The sequence below is a fragment of the Leptonychotes weddellii genome, chromosome 4, assembly GCF_054177405.1.
Source record: "Leptonychotes weddellii isolate Sample4059 chromosome 4, ASM5417740v2, whole genome shotgun sequence".
NCBI classification, from domain to species: domain Eukaryota; kingdom Metazoa; phylum Chordata; class Mammalia; order Carnivora; family Phocidae; genus Leptonychotes; species Leptonychotes weddellii.
In genome coordinates this window covers 55,049,408-55,068,123 of record NC_138372.1, presented here as the reverse complement: position 1 = coordinate 55,068,123, position 18,716 = coordinate 55,049,408, and the positions used below count along the sequence as shown (strand labels likewise).

The 18,716-nt window shown below is 35.3% G+C and overlaps 1 pseudogene; it reads right to left on the bottom strand.

Annotated features, from left to right (window-relative positions):
- Positions 1-17,320: 17,320 nt before the first annotated feature.
- Positions 17,321-18,373, bottom strand: LOC102740832 (acyloxyacyl hydrolase pseudogene; annotated as a pseudogene).
- Positions 18,374-18,716: the final 343 nt, after the last annotated feature.

Genomic DNA, 18,716 nt, shown 5'->3' with positions numbered 1-18,716 from the left:
ATGAATTCAGAAAAATGCAAAAATTAGGAATAAACAATCAAGACAGCAAGTAGAAATCTGTAACAAATAAGGTAGATACTCATGCAACTGTATCAATAATTACTTTGAGCATTAATGGTCTAGATACACAAATTAAAAGACACAGATGGTCAGAGTGGATTGAAAAACAAGAGCCAACGGTATGTTGCCTACAAGAAATCTACTTCAAGTATAAAGACATATATAGATTAAAAGTAAAGGAATGGATAAAGAGATATCATGCTAACATTAATTGAAAGGAAGCAAAAGCAGCTATATTTATTTCACTCAGTGCAGATTTCACGGCAAGGAAATTTGCTAGAGATTATGAGGGACTTTATACAATTATAAAGGCTCAGTATTTCAAGAAGACATAGCAATACTTATCATGTATATGCCTAAGAACAGAGTATCAAAATCCATGAAGCAAAGCTAACAGGACTACAAGGATAAATAGATGAAACCACTATTATAGTTTGAGTTTGAGACTTCAACAACATTCTAACAGTAACAGGAGATAAAGCAGGCAGAAAATCAGTAAGGACATAATTAATGTTAATAATACCATCAATCAACTGTATATAATAGATGTCTGTAAACTATTTCACCTAATAACAGAATACATATTCTTCTAAAGCTGGAACACTCACCAGATGGAATACATTCTAGGTCATAAAACATACCTTAAAAAATTTAAAAGAATAGAAATCATATTATGCCTGATCTCAGACCAAAATGAAATTAAACTGGATTTAGAACATCAAAACCAAAAGATAGCTGTTTTTTTTAAGATTTTATTTATTTATTTGACAGAAAGAGAGAGAGCACAAGCAGGCAGGGTGGCAGGCAGAGGGAGAGGGAGAAGCAGGCTCTCCACTGAGCAGGAAGCATGATGTGGGACTCAATCCCAGGACCCTGGGATCATGACCTGAGCTGAAGGCAGCTCCTTAACCAACTGAGCCACCCAGGCACCCCAAAATAGCTCTTTTTAAAATCAATAAAATTGTTAAGTCTCTAGCCAAAGAAACTAAGAGAAAAAATAAGTTAAAGAGAAGATACAAATTACTAGTAACAAAAAAAAAAAAGAAAGAAAGAAAGAGGGGACATCATTACAGATTCTATGAACATGGAAAGGACAATAAAAGAATGCTATGAACAACTCTACACCAACACATTTGGTAATCCATATGAATTTGAACAATTCCTTGAAATAATCATTTAAGAAGTAGATAATCTGAATAGGCCTATATCTATTAAAGAAATTGATCAGTAATCAAAAACATGTCAAAACAGAGAATGTTAGGCCCAGATTGGTTCACTGATGGATTCTATCAAATATTTAAGGAAGAAATTATACCAATTTTCTACAATCTATTTCAGAAGCCAGAGAAGCAGAGGGAATATTTCCCACCTCAATCTGAGACCAGTACCTAATACCAAAACCAGATGAAGATATTACAAGAAAAGAAAAACTACAATATATCAATATATCTCATAAACATAGATGCAAAAACACTCTATAAAATATTATCAAATAAAACCCAACAATGCATAAAAATAATTATGCACCACTACCAAGTGGGGTTTATCCTAGGTATACAAAGCTGGTTCAACATTCAAAAATTAATGTAATCCATTACAACAATGGATTTAGAGTATTACAACAATACTCTAAAAAAAGAAAAAACTCATATAATCATATCAATTGATGAAGAAAAGGCATTTGAAAAATCCAATAACAATTCATGATAAAAACTTTACTAGGGTAGGATTAGAGGAAGAATATCTACAAAAATCTATGACTAATATCATACTTTATAGTGAGAAACTTGATGCTTTTCCACTAAAATCAGGTAAAAGGTAAGGATGTTCTCTCTCATCACTGCTTTTCAACATCTACTAGAAGTACTATTTAATGCAATGAGACAAGAAAATGAAATAAAAGGTATGAAGACTGGAAAGGAAGAAATAAAACTGCCCTTGTTTGCAGATAACATGATTATCTGTCAAAATCCAAAAACCTAATTTAAAAAATCCAGAAACTGATTATGACAAGGTTTCAGGATAATAGATTGGTATACGAAACTCAATTGCCTTCCTACAAGTAAAATTTGATTAAAAATGTATTACCATTTATGTTAGTAGCCGAAACAATAAAATACTTATGGATAAATATATCTAAATAAAGATAAGATATATATGAGGGAAACTACAAAACTGTGATGAAAGATATCAAAGAACTAAATAAATGAAGAGAGGATCCATATTCATGAATAAAAGTATCATATTGTCAAGGTGTCAATTTTTACCAACTTGATCAATTGACAGATTCAATAAGATCCCAGTCAAAATTCCATCAATTTATCTTATGGATATTGACAAACTGATTCCAGAGTATAGAGAGAGGCAAAAGACCTAGAATAGCCAACTTAATATTGATGGAAAATATAATTGCAGAACTGATCCTACCCTACTTCAAGACTTACTATAAAGCTATGGTAACCAAGACAGTGTGCTATTGCCAAAAGAATAGACAAACAAATGAACTGAAAAGAATAAAGAGCCCAGAAATAGAATCACATAAATACAGTCCACTGATCTTTGACCAAGTAACAAAGGTAATACAATGGAGCAAAGATAGTCTCTTCCACAAATGGTACTAAAATAGCTGGATGTCCACACCCCCCAAAAAATGAATCTAGACACAGACTTTACACCTTCTACAAAAATTAACTCAAAATGGATCACAGTACTAAATCCAAAATGGATCACAGTACTAAAATCCAAAACAATAGAACTACTAGAAATAAAGGTCAGAGGAAACCAACACTAGCTTGGATATGATAATGACTTTTAAATACAACAACAAAATCACAATACATAAAATAAGTAACTGGTGAGCTGCACTCCATTAAAATTAAAAATTTCTGCTCTGTTAGAGACAATGTCAAAATAATGAGAAGACATGCTACAGACTGAAGGAAAATACCTACAAAATAACATCTTATAAAGGCCTGTTATCCAAAAAAATATTTTAAAAACTCAAAAATTCAACAATAAGGAAACAACCAACCTGATGAAAAAATGGGCCAAAGACCTTAAGACACTACTGCACCAAAGAAGAAATACAGATGGCAAAGGAGCATATGAAAAGATGCTCCACATCATGTCATCAGGGAAATGCAAAATAAAACAGCAATGAACTATCACTATACATCTATTAGAATGGTCAAAATCTGGAACACTGACAATACCAAAAGCTGACAAGGATGTAGAGCAACAGGAAATCTCATGTATGGCTGAGGGGAATGTAAAATGGCTCAGGCACTTTGGAAGGCAATTTGGTGATTTCTTACAAAACTAAACTTACTCTTAGCATATCATAAGATCCAGCAACTGTGCTCCTTAATATTACCCAAAATGAGTTGAAAACTTAGGTTCACACAAGACCTGAACACAGTTGTTTATAGCAGTTTTATTCATAATTTGCAAAACTTGAAAGCAATCAATATGTTCTTCAGTAGGTGAATGGATAAATAAGCTTGGTACATCCAAACAAGGAAATAACATTAAAAAGCAATGAGTTATGAAGCCATAAAAAGATAATGAAGACACTTAAATGCATATTACTAGATGAGGAAAGTCAATCTGAAAGGCTACATACTGTATGATTTCAAGTATACAACATTCTACAAAAGAAAAAACTAGGGAAACAGTAAAAAGTTCCGTGGTTGTCAAAAGTTAAGTGGGAAGGAAGGATAAATAGGGAGAACATATGGCTTGTTTTGTTTTTGTTTTTGTTTTAGATTCCACATATGAGAGCTCATATGATTATATGGTATTTATCTTTCTCTGATTGACTTATTTCACTTAGCATTACTGCCTTCAAGGTCTATCCAAGTCACAAATGGGAGGATTTCTCCTTTGTTATGGCTGAATAATACTACACTGTATATAGATACTGCAACTTCTTTATTCATTCATCCATTGATGGACACTTAGGTTGTTTCCCTGCCTTGGCTATTGCAAATAATGCTGCTATTAACATGAAGGTGCAGATATATTTTCAAATTAGTGTTTTTGTTCCCTTTGGATATATTCCCAGAAGTGGAATTTGTAGATCATATGATAGTTTATTTTTAATTTTTAAAGGATCCTTCATATTGTTTTCCATAGTGGCTCTAACAATTTACAAGCCCACCAACAGTACACAAGTGTTCCCTTTTCTCTACATCCACATCAGCATTTGTTATTTTTTGTCTTTTGACAATGGCCATTTTAACATGTGTAAAGTGATATTTCATTGTGGTTTTAATTTGCATTTTCCTAATGACTAGTGATATTGAGCATCTTTTCATGAATCTGTTTGCCTTTTGTATATCTTCTCTGGAGAAATGTCTATTCAGGGACTTTGCCTATTTTTAAACTGGGTTATTTAACTTTTTTAAGTTAAGTAAGTTTTATATATATTTTGGATATTAACCCCTTACCAGATATATGGTTTGCAAATATTTTTTCCCATTCCATTGGGTTGCTTTTCACTTTGTTGTTGAGTTTTTGTTTTGTTTTGTTTTTGCTGTGTAGATTTTTAGTTTCAAGTAGCCCCACTTATTTATTTTCTTGCTTGTGCTTTAGGTGTCATATCCAAAGATCATTATCAAGTCCCATGTCAAGAAGTTTGTCCTATGTTTTCTTCCAAGAGTTTCATTGTTTCAGTTCTGAAATTTATTAATTCAAGTTAATTTTTGTGACTGATGTAAAATGTGGTTCCAGTTTTATTCTTTTACATATGAATCCAACTGTCCAAGCACCATTCTTTAAAGAGACTGTCATTTCTTCATTAAGTATTCAATCTCCTTTCTAGTAATTGGTCTATTCAGATTTTCCATTTCTTCCAGATTCAGTCTTGGTAAGTTCTATGTTTCTAAGAATTTTTCCATTTCTTTTATGTTTTCCAGTGTGTTGGGGTATAGTTGTTCATAGTGACATCTTAGGATCTTTTGAAATTCTATGTTGTCAGTTGTAATGTCTCCTTTTTAATTTATAATTTATTTTGTTGATTTGGGGCTTTTGATTTTTTTCCTTGGTTAGTCTAGCTAAGGGTTTGTCAATTTTGTTTGTCTTTTCAAAGAACCAACTCTTACTTTGGTTAATTTTTCTATTGTTTTTCTATTTTTTATTCCATTTATTTATGTTTTAATGTTTATTATTTCTTTCCTTCTTTTAATTTTGGGCTCAGTTTATTCTTTTCTAGAGTTAGGTTATTTGTCTGAGCTCTTTCTAGTTTCTTAATGTAGTCAATAACTGCAATGGATTTTCCTCTTAGAACTGCTTTTGTTGTGTTCCATAAGTTCTGATATGTTATGTTATCAATTTCGTTGGTTTCAAAAAACTTTTTTTATTTTGTCTTTAAGTTCTTCTTTGATCCATTGGTTATTCAGGAGAGTGTGGCTTAATTGCTATGTGTTCATGAATTTTCTAATTTTTATCTTCTTCTTGATTTCTAGTTTCATGTCACTGTGGTCAGTACTTGATATGATTTTAATCTTTTGAATTGGTCAAGACTTGTTTTGTGGCCTAACATAGGGCCTGTCCTAGAAAGTTTTCCATGTGTGCTCAGAAAGAATTGTATTCTGCTGTTGTGGAATGTTCTGTACATATCTGTTAGGTCCATTTGGTCTATAGTGTTGTTCAAATCTGGGTTTCCTTACTGGTCCTCCGTCTAGATGATCTATCCATTCTTGAGAGTGGGGTATTAAAGTCCTCTACAATTATTGTATTTATTTCTCCTTTTAGCTCTGTTAGTTTTTGCTCCTTATATTTAGGTGCTCTGATGTTGGGTGCATGAATATTTACAACTGTTATGTCTTCTTGATGTATTGATCCCATTACCATAATATAATGACCTTCTTTGTCTCTTTTACTATATTTAAAGTCTATTTTGTCTGATATAACTATTGCTACCCTTTTTTGTTGTTGTTACCATTTACTCGAAATATCTTTTTCCATCCTTTCACTCTCAGTCTGTGTCTGTTTTTAAAGCTAAAGTGAATCTCTCTTAGGCAACATATTGTTGGATTGTTATTATTACCATTGTTATTCATTCAGCCATTCTATGTCTTTTCATTGGATAATTTAATTCATTTACATTTAAAGTAATTATTGTTAGCTAAGAACTTATTGCCATTTTGTTAATTGTTTTCTTATTGTTTTATTCATCCAGTGCTCCTTGTTTCTTATCTTTCTATCTTTTTCGTGTGTTTTGGTATCTTCAGGTATTAATGTGCTTTGACTTCTTTACCTTCCTTTTTGTGTAATTACTACAGAATTTTCTATTTTGGTTACCATGAGGTTTACATAAAATATCTTAAACTTATACCAACCTCTTTTAAACTGCTAACAACTTAATTTTAATATATTTCATAAAATTTACTTTTCCTATTCTTCCCCCTCATATTTTTAGGTTATTGCCATTACAATTTACATTTTTTTATATTGGATAATTAATAACAGATCATTGAAGTTATGATTATTTTATTACTTATTTTTAACTTTTAAACTAGAACTGTAAGTGAATTATGTGCCACTATTACCATATTGCAGAATCTAACTATTGATTCATCAATACAAATGAGATTTGTGCTACTTCTTAATATTTTTATTATGTCAATTAGTATTCTTTTACCTGTCTTTCAAAAAGCTTCCTTTAGCATTTCTTGTAAGGCAGATCTGACAGTAATGAACTCTCTCAGCTTTTGTTTGTTTGGGGAAGAATTTATCTTTCCTTCATTTCTGAAGGGAAGCTTTTCTGGGCATAGAATTCTTGGTTGACAGTTGTTTTCTTTCAATATTTTGAATATGTCATCCCATTCTCTCCTAGCCTGAAAAGTTTCTGTTGAGAACATCTTCCAAAAATCTTATGGGAGTTCCCTTGTATATAACTTCTCTTTCTCTTGCTGCTTTTAAAATTCTTTTTTTTTTTTGTCTTTGATGTTATACAATTTTTATTTGTAATGTGTCTCAGTGTAGCTCTTCTCGGGTTCAATCTATTTGGTATCCTTTGGGCTTCATAGATCTGGATATCCATTTATCTCTCCAGATTTGGGAAGTTTTTAGCCATTATTGCTTTAAATATACTTCCTTTCCCTTTCTCTCTCTTCTTCTTCTGGAATTTCCTAATGTAAATATTGTTTCTTTTCATTGCATCTCATAGTCTCCATGGCTTTCTTCACTCTTTTTCATTCTTTTTAATTATTGTTCCTCTGACAGGGTAATTTCTAATGTCCAGTCCTCCAGATCACTGATTCTTCTCTATGGTCAAGCCAACTTTTGAAACTCTATTGAATTCTTCAGTTATTATATTTTACTAAGATTTCTGGCTGTTGTATTTTTTTTCTGGCTGTTGTATTTTTTTTCCCCACATGGGTGCTAGTTCCTTGACAAACTTCTTGTTCTGCTCATGTATTATTTTCCTAATTTCACTTAGCTGTCTGTCTGTGTATTCTTGTAGTTGACTAAACTTCCTGAAGGAGATTATTCTGCTTTTTTTCTCTGAAAGCTCATAGATCTTCATTTCTTTGGGGTTAGGTACTGGAGCTTTGGTGGTGTCATATTTACCTTATTTTTTGTGATCTTTGATTTATTGCACTGATAATCAGGCCCCTCTTCTAAAGTTTATAGGTTTGTTTTGACAAAGACCATTCTTCACTAGTCAGCTTAGTTTGGGTCTCTGGGTGTGCCTGCTGGTAATATTCTTGGGCAAATGGGACCTGTTGTTATAGTTTATTTGGGGGCAAGGCAAGTGTTCAAGCTCTGAGGATGGAGATGTGCGGTGTTTCTCTTGCCTGATAACAGTTGGATAGGACTCTTGGCTTGGTTCCCTACCCAAAATGAGGCTACAGAATGGTCTCCACAGTTGCCTGGATTTTCTGGTCGGGCTTACTAGATGATTATTAGGTTTGGATATGATATTCAGTAATAGATAATGCTATACTGTACATAGGCCTGTTAAATGGGCTTTGCAGCTTCCTATGTGAGGTGGTTTGGTTCCTTGGTTGGACATGCTAAGGCTGTATTCAGTGATGAGTGGGTCTATGAATTAGATTCCCTGCCTGGACACAGCAGGAGAAGCAGCTCCAAAGCCAGCAAATTTCTTTGTCATCTTAACTCAAGTTGACCTTTACCCCAAGTTCCATACCTGAACAGGGCCATGGCTTTACTTTGCAAAGTACTGGCTCTGCCTGCCCTTCTCTGGGCTCAAGCACCACTGGGAGGCACAGCTCCCAGTGGTTGTCACTAGCTTTCCTGGTCAGATGAGGCTTGAAAATATTCCAGAGCAGGTAGGGCTATGTCTCAGCTCCCTTGCTTGAGCAGGAGGTGTAAGGACCACTCCAAGTTATTCTCAATTTTCCAAATAGGGTGTCTGATTGGGAGGAGCTGGGAGGTACCCTCAGCCTTACCTATGGATTAATCCCCCTACTTGTGCTTAGCATGGGAACCTGCCATGCTCAGTATTTGGCTTTGCTCTGGGAGTGATCATCTCCGCTCACCCACCTTTCTGTTGGAGTCCTTCTTGGCCACACAGCTTTCAGGAGTTGTCACCAGCCCTTCTGATCAGGTGAAACTGGAAGATCTCCATAGCAAATGGAGCTGTGACTCCATTCCTTCCCTGGGCATGGGCAAACCAGGCTCTAGGGCTGGCATATCTCTTTATTTGAGGATAGAATCAGGTCTTTGCCCTGCTAAATTCCCTGGTCAGAGTACATCCATGACTTGCTCTTGCAGATGAGCAAAAACCCTGACTGGGATTACAATTTGGGCATTGCAGGTATGAACTCAGTCCACTAAGACTCTTGTGCTGGTTGTTGCAAAACCCTCTCCCTCCTCCATCACAGTCAGACTCCTAGTGGTTGAGCCTCCAAAGTCCCCTTATTCCTTGCAATGCAAGATCAGAGTGGAGGCTCTCCCACTGCTGGGGGTTACTGGTTGTCACGCCCTGTATTCTCTTTTTCTACTGGAGGAGCCATAGGCTTAGGTGAGACTTCTCCACATGGTGCTGCAGTGACCTGAGGGAGGGGCGATGAAGTCAATATAAGCCACTTCTCTTACCCTTTTATGCAGTCTCTCTTAGTCTCTGTGGTGTGTGTGTGGCGGGGGGGATATTTCAGCCTCACCCCTATGTTCTAGGATTCTCTCAGTGCTGTCTCATTCTTGAATAGTTGTTACTTGTTCTTCTTGTGAGGGGGAGTGAAGTCAGAACCAACCTATCACCAACCTATGTCATCTTCGTGACATCATTCAATAATTATATTCTTGGTGGTAGTGTTCGTATTGTCATTTTAAGTCTAAATGTACATTTGGGATAAAGAAAATTAATACTTATGATATTGTGGTTGATAAGTGGAAATACCAGTAAGAGAAAAAGAAGATAAAAAATATAATAAAACTTGAAAGGTTAAATAGAAAGATCACAGCCCTGAACCTGAAGTATCCATTTAAACACAAAGTATTTTATCTTTTAAAAATGTATTTTCTTACTCTGTCTGTTGGAAGGGCCTATAAAAAATGGTCAACCCAGTAGCAATGAGCTCTCCTAGAACCTAAATTCAGTCTATAACTTCCCTATAAATATTTCCTTGGTATGATGGCTAGTTTTATTTTCTCAATTTGGATTGGCTGCAGTATGCAGTTATTTGATCAAACACTAATCTAAGTGTTGCTGTCAGTTATTTTATAAGTGTGTATATGTGTTTCTTTTATATATATATATACACACACACATATATACATATATATGAAATATAATATATATTACACATACATTAATTTTATATTATATAATTATATGATATAAGTATATATCATATATTATATAATTATATATCATATATTTTAATTTTATATATTATATATTAAATATATATCTATATATGTCTGTGTATTTGTATATAATGTTTAAATAAAATGTTAAAATTAATTTCACCTTTTATTTTAATTTTACCTTTTAAAAACTTATTTTAAGGTGGCTAATAAAAAATCTAAAACTACATCTGTGACTTGCATTTTATTTCTAATGGGCAATATTGATTTTTAGCCTATCCATCCATCTTACTTTTTTTCCTGTAAGTTATTTGCTGGGGAAATTAGATTGTTTATCTTATATTTTACTTACTAGTAAAGATTCATACAGCCTAGATTTTACTGATTGTATCTCTAAGTTTCAGTATATGTTTTCCCATATATCTTCATTGGTAGTTAGAACTTGAGACCTGATCAGATCTAGGTTTGATTTTATTTGGGCATGACTATTTCAGCATTATAATTCCATCAGTTGTCACATAATATTGTGTTGTGTGTATCTTCATGATGTTAGTAGCCTCTGCCAATGATTGCCTAGATATTTCATTTTATTAGCTCTCTTAAAATGGTGATAATATAATTTTATTATCCCTACTCTATTTATTATTTTGAAAACTTTAAAAATTAACTATATTTACCCATCAATTATGTGGAGAAAAAACTAGAGTTTTTCTAGTTTGTGGAAATCATACTCCATTGGTATCTTTTGACTGAATTAAGTTGATTTTCATAATGACAAAAGGAAAAAAAAGACTCCATCAATAAAACTGTTTCCTTATATGTCACAAAAATATTAAGGGCAGATTCCAAATGCCACTGACAAGAGAATTCCTGGCAAGATTACAGTACATAAGAAACACACCCACTGAATCTCTACAGTTTGAGTTAGACCTACCAAGACCACTTACAGACTCAATTATGTAGCATGCAGAGACAGCACAAGGAAGAGTAGTCCTGAGAGATAATCCATTCACATCCCATTAAAGCAATGAAGAAGACTCTTGAGGAGCAACTAGCATTTCAAGAGCTCCAATCTGGGGTCCAGGGAATACATATGATTAGACCAACCCAGCTAGAAGTAATTATCTACACATTACCTCAGGCATCCTCTGAGGAGGAACTGCTTATGAGAGGATACAGTGTCATTCAATCTGATGTCAGTAATTAAAACAATTCATTAGAAAGGTAGAAATACACCCTCTGCTTGATGGATTAAAAAAACAAAAACAAAGAGCTTGAAAATTTACCACCAACTCCAAAAATATTCCAGATCTCATTTAATATTCCAATATTATCCCTTCTTTTTTAGAAGATTTCCAACCTTCAAAAGTACTCTAACTCTAAAAATCTGTGTTATTTGGATATGTGTTATTTGGAAACACTTGTATGAACTGAACACATATTAGGTTTTTGACACAAAAAAAGAGGGAGGAAGCCATTTATTTATTAGATAAGCACATAATGATCACTTTATATGAGTCAGATATTGTGAAATATCTGTAAAATAAGAATAGAAAAATAACGGGAAAAGCCTCAAGGATTTGTAGTTCAGAGTTAGGCATATAATAACGGTACAGTGTGATAAATGCAATACTAGAGGGAGGGAACCTAGTTCAGTAGGGGTTATGCCTGGAAAGATCATTCCGGAAGTAGTGACAGTTGGGTTGAATATTAAAAGATAAGTAAAAATTAGTCCCAAAACATAGGGGGTCATTGATGAGACAGAGCATGCATGAAGCATTCTTGCCTATGAAATAAAAGAAGAAATAGCATGGAAACAAAGTTGACTTTGCCTTATTTTCTTCTTTTTAGCAGGGAGTTTCCTGTTATATCCATATGCATGACATACATGGTAGAAGTTTGTGAAAAATTACATTGGTAAAGGCCAGATTACTAAAGAATTTAGGCATCAAGCTTAGAAAGACAAGTGAAAAAATATCAAAATAAAATGAAACCTTATTTACCACTAAATTTAGTGGTGAATTTAGTGTACCCTCACTCCATTCTTTGCACACAGCTGTTCTTTACATACCCCATAGTCAACTCTCGATGGCCACGCAGACCCACTATTGTGTAGCTAAGTAACATAAAGGCTCGTTTCAATTTTGGTGGTCTGATTGTACTCCAGAATTCTATTGTATGTGATCTTGTCTTGCCACTTGATGTTAATTATAGCCTGTAGCCCATGCAAATGAAACGGAGATGAAACATGTGATTTCAATTATAGGCCCGAATCTCACAATTTAAGGCTGTCCATGCTACCACTTCTCTATCAAGTAGGAACTTTGCCTCTATCTGGATTTTTAAAGCTACCTTTAAAAATGCTAATCACAACAGAGAGTATTGTAGTTCAGCATATTTAACAGTCACCCTAGAGTTCATCTCCACTAAGCAAACCACAGCAAACAGGAAGGACAGAAGGACGGAAAGACAGATGGAAGGAAGGAAGGAAAGAAAGAAAGAAAGAAAAGAAGGAGGGAAAGAAGGAAGGAGAGGAGAGGAGGAGGCGAGGGAGGGGAGGGAAAGAGGATGGATGGAAGGAAGGAGAGAGGGAGAAAGGGACTAAACTAACAGAATATATGTCATCATATCAAGTAGTATTTTTTTATTCTCAGAGAAATTGCTCTTCATTGCCTGATTCCTTAGATAAGATTCTGCATATCAAAGCAATAGATAAACTGCAAACAGTTGTACAAGTATTCATTATTTAAATAACAAAATCTTAAACATTTTATTAACTATTCTGCAGTCTCCCACTGCACATAGATTAACCTCCAACTTAAATATCTGGGAAAATACATATTATAGTCAAGTTATGATATTCTATGCAGACTGCCCCTGAAGGGCACTAAAATACAGAACAAATTATGATTATTTAGTATAACAAGTTGCCATAATAGAGGGATATTCTGCGAAAAAACAAACTTATTTCCAGCATGTGTGTGTCATTATGTCCCTGTGCATTTTATATGTATGTGTGTGTGTGTGTGTGTGCATGCACGTGTGTACGTGTATGCGTTTCTTTGGTGAACAGTGTATCAGAAAACCACCTTGGAAATGTCTAAAGATGGTAGACTTCTTGGATTCACCTGTGTGGTTTCCTTAAAACAAAACAAAACAAAAACAAGTAAGTTCTTCCAGAATCAGAAAGTATAGCCTCTTTGAGCAGCTGAATACAGGGTTGCCAAAGTCACTGACAATACTATCTATCATTCAGAATAGACGTAGGAAAGATGCAGTTTGGCATATGTAACAATCACACTAGAGTTCAATGCTCCTCTACCCTGAGCAAACCACAGTGAAGAGGGGAAGAAAGAAAGGATAATTAGACACATGGTTTTTAGTATAGTACTTAGCGTGTATCTCCCAAAGAGAAGCACATTCATTGATGTTACAGCTCTGAGGTTGCAAACAAAGATATGAATACAAAACCAGATTTTATGTGGATGCTCACAAACCTGGCAAGTAGTTTTGAAGGGAACTGAAATAACTGAGCTTAAAAAAAAGTGAGGATAGTGATCTAGAGTGACTGAGCCAATATTATCAGTGAGGTAATAGTTGTACCCCAACTACAAAATACACAGAAGCCCTTGCCCTGGCAGTGGACCAGCATACCAAAAGTTCAACAAGCACACTACATGGCATTTAGATAGGGTTATCATAGATCACAGATTTCCCAGATTTTGGTTCTGATTTATAGATGTTGTCCCCCAAAAATAACATTAGCAAACCTTTTAGCTAACAAAGTATATCCTGATTTGGATGATAAATTACATGATCCCTCTACATTTAGAATAAAAGGCAGGAGTGAATGGATCTGACTCTAGCTTTCTCTCAGGCTGGATCTAGAAACTTGATTTCTCTACCCATCTTGGTTTCTTGGAACATTCAGGGTTGAACAGATATGATAATTGTTTAGGTGGGACAGCAGGAATTTAGGCAATATACTAATCTTTAGTCTAAGAGTCTTACCATATTACAATTCTTTCTCACTGAGTCTAATAGTGTCTCTCTTAACTCACATTCATTTAGATAAAACCTAGGACTTAGTTCTTTTATTAGTCATATGTGTCTGTGGAAGGCTACAGACTCCATTCTTTTATAATTACCAGTTCAATTTCCAAACAATGTGGATTCTATACAGAAATTCATCCTTACTTCTTAATAAAAATTTCATAATTTCCTAAAATTTTCCTAAATCTTGCAGCCAAAGTGAGGGAAAAATACATTCCATGTGCACCAACTACTTTTTTTGTGTTGAGACGGAACAGGGCAGAAAGCTTGTTTGAGAATCAGGAGTGTCTAATTCTGGTTTTCTTATCACCTTGAAAATCACTAAATTATGTGGGGCTATATATTTCTGATTTTTGCAATGATAAAGTTATAATACATATCTTTGAAGATCCTTTTTTGTTCAAAAATGATATAACTCTATGACCATGATATAATAGAACTGACTACACCAGCCAAATTTAATTCTCAACTTCTTTTTCATTAAGTCGACATAAACAATTCTTTAGGAAAGGTTTCCCTATAAAGCAGACGAAAATGAAGCCAAACTACAACATTTGCCAACATTATACATGACATTGGACATGAATAATGCAGGACATTTAAAAATCTCCCAGCCTCAGATTTTGCATCTTCAAAATGAGAGAGCTGGAAGGTTGACTCTCTAGTTTTCTAAAATGAAGAATCTATTTCTTAGTGGAGAATTTGTTTCTTAGAAAAACAAGAATTTGTCCTTTTCCTTACCCTCTGTGAACAACACTTCTCTCCTTTCATGTTCCTCTGTCAGGATAAAAAGCCTTTTGCCCTAAGTATGATAGGTTATGGCTTTTAAGAAAGTATAGACAAGAGAAGTCAATTATGGGTTTCAGCTTTGATAATAACTCCCAAGTTTTTACAGACAACTGGGTGATTTCTCTCCTTTTTCCACTCTACTTGCTCTGTCTGGATGCAGCCTGCAAGAGAAAATTCACTTTCCAGCCAGTTGCACTTAGGAAAAGAGTCTGGGGAAAATCCCCCATGCTCTAAGCCAGCTGCAGAGAGGCCTGAGTGGTTACTTAATGACCACAGCCCAGGAATGAGGGGAGTGTGCCCACCACTCTGACTTCAGATGAGCGCCCTACTCTTGTGAGACTATGAAAATAGCAGGTCAGACGCTATACGTGAGCCATTCAGCTCTTGGCCTAGGGGCTAGCTTGTGCTTCCCCTCCCGTCAGGAAGGGAGCTGCAGAGGTCAGCCAATCCTGGAAACTTCCTCAGGTTCTCCTACCATGAGAACTGGCCCAGTATGCACTATGGAGGTCATCCAAGGCTCTAAATTTGCTCTGACAGAAAAGTATTTTTTCCAACCCATTGCAAAGTTAAACTGTCAATTAATACATGCACCAGGTTAAAAAAAAAAAAAAAGTATTATCTAACCATAAAACAGCCTATAAATGAATATTGTTCTTTCTTTGTAGTGAGGTGATTAGAAATAATTATTTCACACATACGCTATGTTTTATAGCCTATTAAATAAAGCTTACAAATCATGTTCACCTTTATGTTTCTTCCTCTCCTAATTTGTATTTTCCTAAATATATAAGCACAGTTTTATTGTTTGCAGGTAAAACAATCTTCTAAAGAATGTCGGTGTTCTATGCCTGTGTGTATGGTGTTTCTTTCCTTCATATCAATTAACTGGATTGTTGCCGCTTCGTTAGCCAGCTGTCAATCAAGCAAGGCGAACACGTGAATTGAGAGATTGCTGCATATGGCAGACAGTACTGAGTAACCCTGCAGGGAATACTTTCTGCCAATTTTGGGTTCTAAATCTGCTTTATCCTCACATTAGTGTTCTCAACTGAGAAGAGAATTCCAGCTTCATTCAGAACAGTAAGCCTTGTTTTCCTGTTGGAATCAGGATGTATTCCTGAAACCGCATGCACAGAGCAGTAAACCGATCGCTGTGGAATGAACTATCAGTCTGAAATGCCTAATACAACAACTGTTTAGTCAGTATTAGGAAACGGTTCGGCTTTACATTTGAAAGTCTGGCATTTAACTTATGATTTTGTCAATATACACTAAAGGCCACAGAAAAAGAGCTATGATGAATCTGCTATCAACCCAACTCTGGACAGTTGTGTGTTTTGTTCTGTTGAGTTGCTGTATATTCATTATAATAATATTGCCTAGATTCAAAAGAAAATGTGAAGTCCAATTCCTGAATAAAGTAGATGCAGCCGGCAGGAAAATCATGTGAGAAGGGTTTGAATGCAAAGGTTATCAGTTGATTACGGCAACCAAGAGCAGTATTTGTATTAAAGAAGCTGTTTAGTTCTTTATTGACTTGTTCTTTTAAAAATATTTATTGTGCATCTTTCTGGGCGACACAATATGCTACATGCTAAAGAAATCACAGGTGAGTATTACATAGGTATTGTGCCATGAGAATAAAATCTATTGGGATGGGTAAACATCTAAATATAATAGAAGGACCTACAAGTTATTCTTACTCCATAAATACATTATAAAGACACATTAAGGTCAGTACAATGCTATGTCATTCCTCATCCTTCCTCATCTTAGGTTGATCCCGAAATAAGGATTTGAGTGCAAGTAGTTAGTTTATTTGAAAAATAATCTTTGAAAGCACTGGTAGGAGAATGAAGTGAGACAAGAAAGGGAAGGAAGCCAGTTCTGGCTTCATTAAATAACAGGTTACTTCCATGGCAACCTGGCATATGACCACTGGAGATGCAGGGAGACTGTCTAGGACACACTTCTGAATTATCCTGCTAAAGGAGTAAGGAGGACCAGCTCTTGATCCACTGATTCCTCCCTTGACATTGGTTGAGGGCTACTACAGGCTACACTGACTCCTCAATACTTCCAACCTAACGTGAGCACAGATCAAGTACATTCTTGTGGTCACATCTCGGATAGAGACAGGTCCAGACTACAGTTTCTAACAAGAAGCTGTAAATACATCTGGGAATGGTGAGGGCCAAGAGGATATCTTTGGGACAGTGACTATGTCTACTCACTCCATTTGCTGTAGCTCATTCATAGCTTTAAACACACTGCAAGCATTTTGGGAATACCAATTTATGTGAGAAATAGTATACATTCTGAGCTCTATTCCATTTTGCATTCCTGTACCAAGTTAATGGAATATTTTATTTTTAAACCCTACCTGTTTATTTATCACTTGTTATTATACAAGAGAAGTATCATAATGGCTTCCTAACTGATTGACCTGCCTCTGGTCTGCACCTACTCTAATCCGTCTTTTTTTTAATGGATCAGATATTTTTTTAAAGGGTCTTTAGCTTTATGGATTGGTTCTATCAATTTCATATGTGTCTAGGACTTGCTAAGACAGAGAAATTCAACTCAACAGCAGGCTACTGTAACACAGTGGAGTGGAGAAGAGAAGAGGGGGAACCCAGAGTCCAAGCATTTTCAAAACCTTCTTTCTCCATAACTCACCTGTTGCCGACATCATTTCCAACCATGGCGTATATGATGATGTCTGGATGGTCCAACCGTTGGTTCCTAGACATAGTTTCTAGAAATCTCTCCAGGTTTTGGGAAGATGCACCATTTCTTGAAATATTCTGGTAGTCTCTGTAATTGCAGTGTAATCAAAGATAAATAGAATTTTCTTTAATTCCACTAATGGAGTCCAGAAACCCAGTAGCACCAAAGAGTTGGGACCAGTTGAGCTCATTGGTAAAAGGTATTGGTAAATTAATGAAGGATTGCAAAGACATCTGTGAAACTGTGATCCATTCAAGAGAGATGTGAAAATGAGCCCCAGCTGAGTTTCCCAGCAAAATGATTCCCCTGGGCTGTGAACCTTCACAGAACTTCTTATCCTACGGAATTCCATCTTTTGGATCAACACCCCTAATGCCATTACAGTTTGAATCCTCGTGTGTATCTCAGTTGTCTGGCCTTCTGCCCGGGTATGCAATCTTGTTGTCATTGCAGTCTCTCCCTCACCAGCGGTAGCTCCTCAAGGTTGGGAAAATGCTATATTTGCCTCATCTTTGAATGACACAGAATTTTCTAGGGTTGATTTAATCCTCTGACAGATCTTGGCCTAAAATGGGAGGGAACAAACATCAGAACTACTTCTGAAATATTTCAGAGTTGGGGATTTCTTCACAATCTGTCTTGCCTTCTCTAATGTAAATTTCCATGGCTCCTTGGGAAGTGGGGAGAGATGACATAATGCTTCGCCAGTGTCCTGCTTACAAAACTCCAGTGTATGACACAACACATCAGCATTCATATCTGCGCCAAGCAGTTTTATGAGGTCCGGTCCAAACATTCTTATCACTAAATAGCAGGTGGTCTTCAAGAACAGCTTTTCTTCCAAAAGGTGATCATTTTTGTACTTGTAGACTTGCAGTTTTGTTCTCTCAGACCTCCAATTGATTTCTTGGGTGTTCAGAATGATTTGATAACTATCTAGCTGTGTTTGAGGGACAAGACGAGCTCAGGGTCCTCCTACTCCTCCGCCATCTTAACTCCTCCCCTCTAATTCATCTTATACCCTGTTACTAGATTAACATTTCATGTCTTCCTTTATTAAGCACCTCCAGTGGTTCTTCCATGCCTATGAAGGCATGCTAAAATGTTTTAGTCTAATGTACATAAAGACTGCATTTTGTATTCTATAGAACTTTTACTTTATTATTTTGTTTAATCTTCACAATTCTGTAGATATTATTAACTTACTTTTAAGAAAATAACTAAAGAGTTTGTGATTTTTCCCCAAAGAATTTAAGTGAATTCCTTATATCTTACACTAAGAATAGGAGTTGGAATTTGAACCCAAG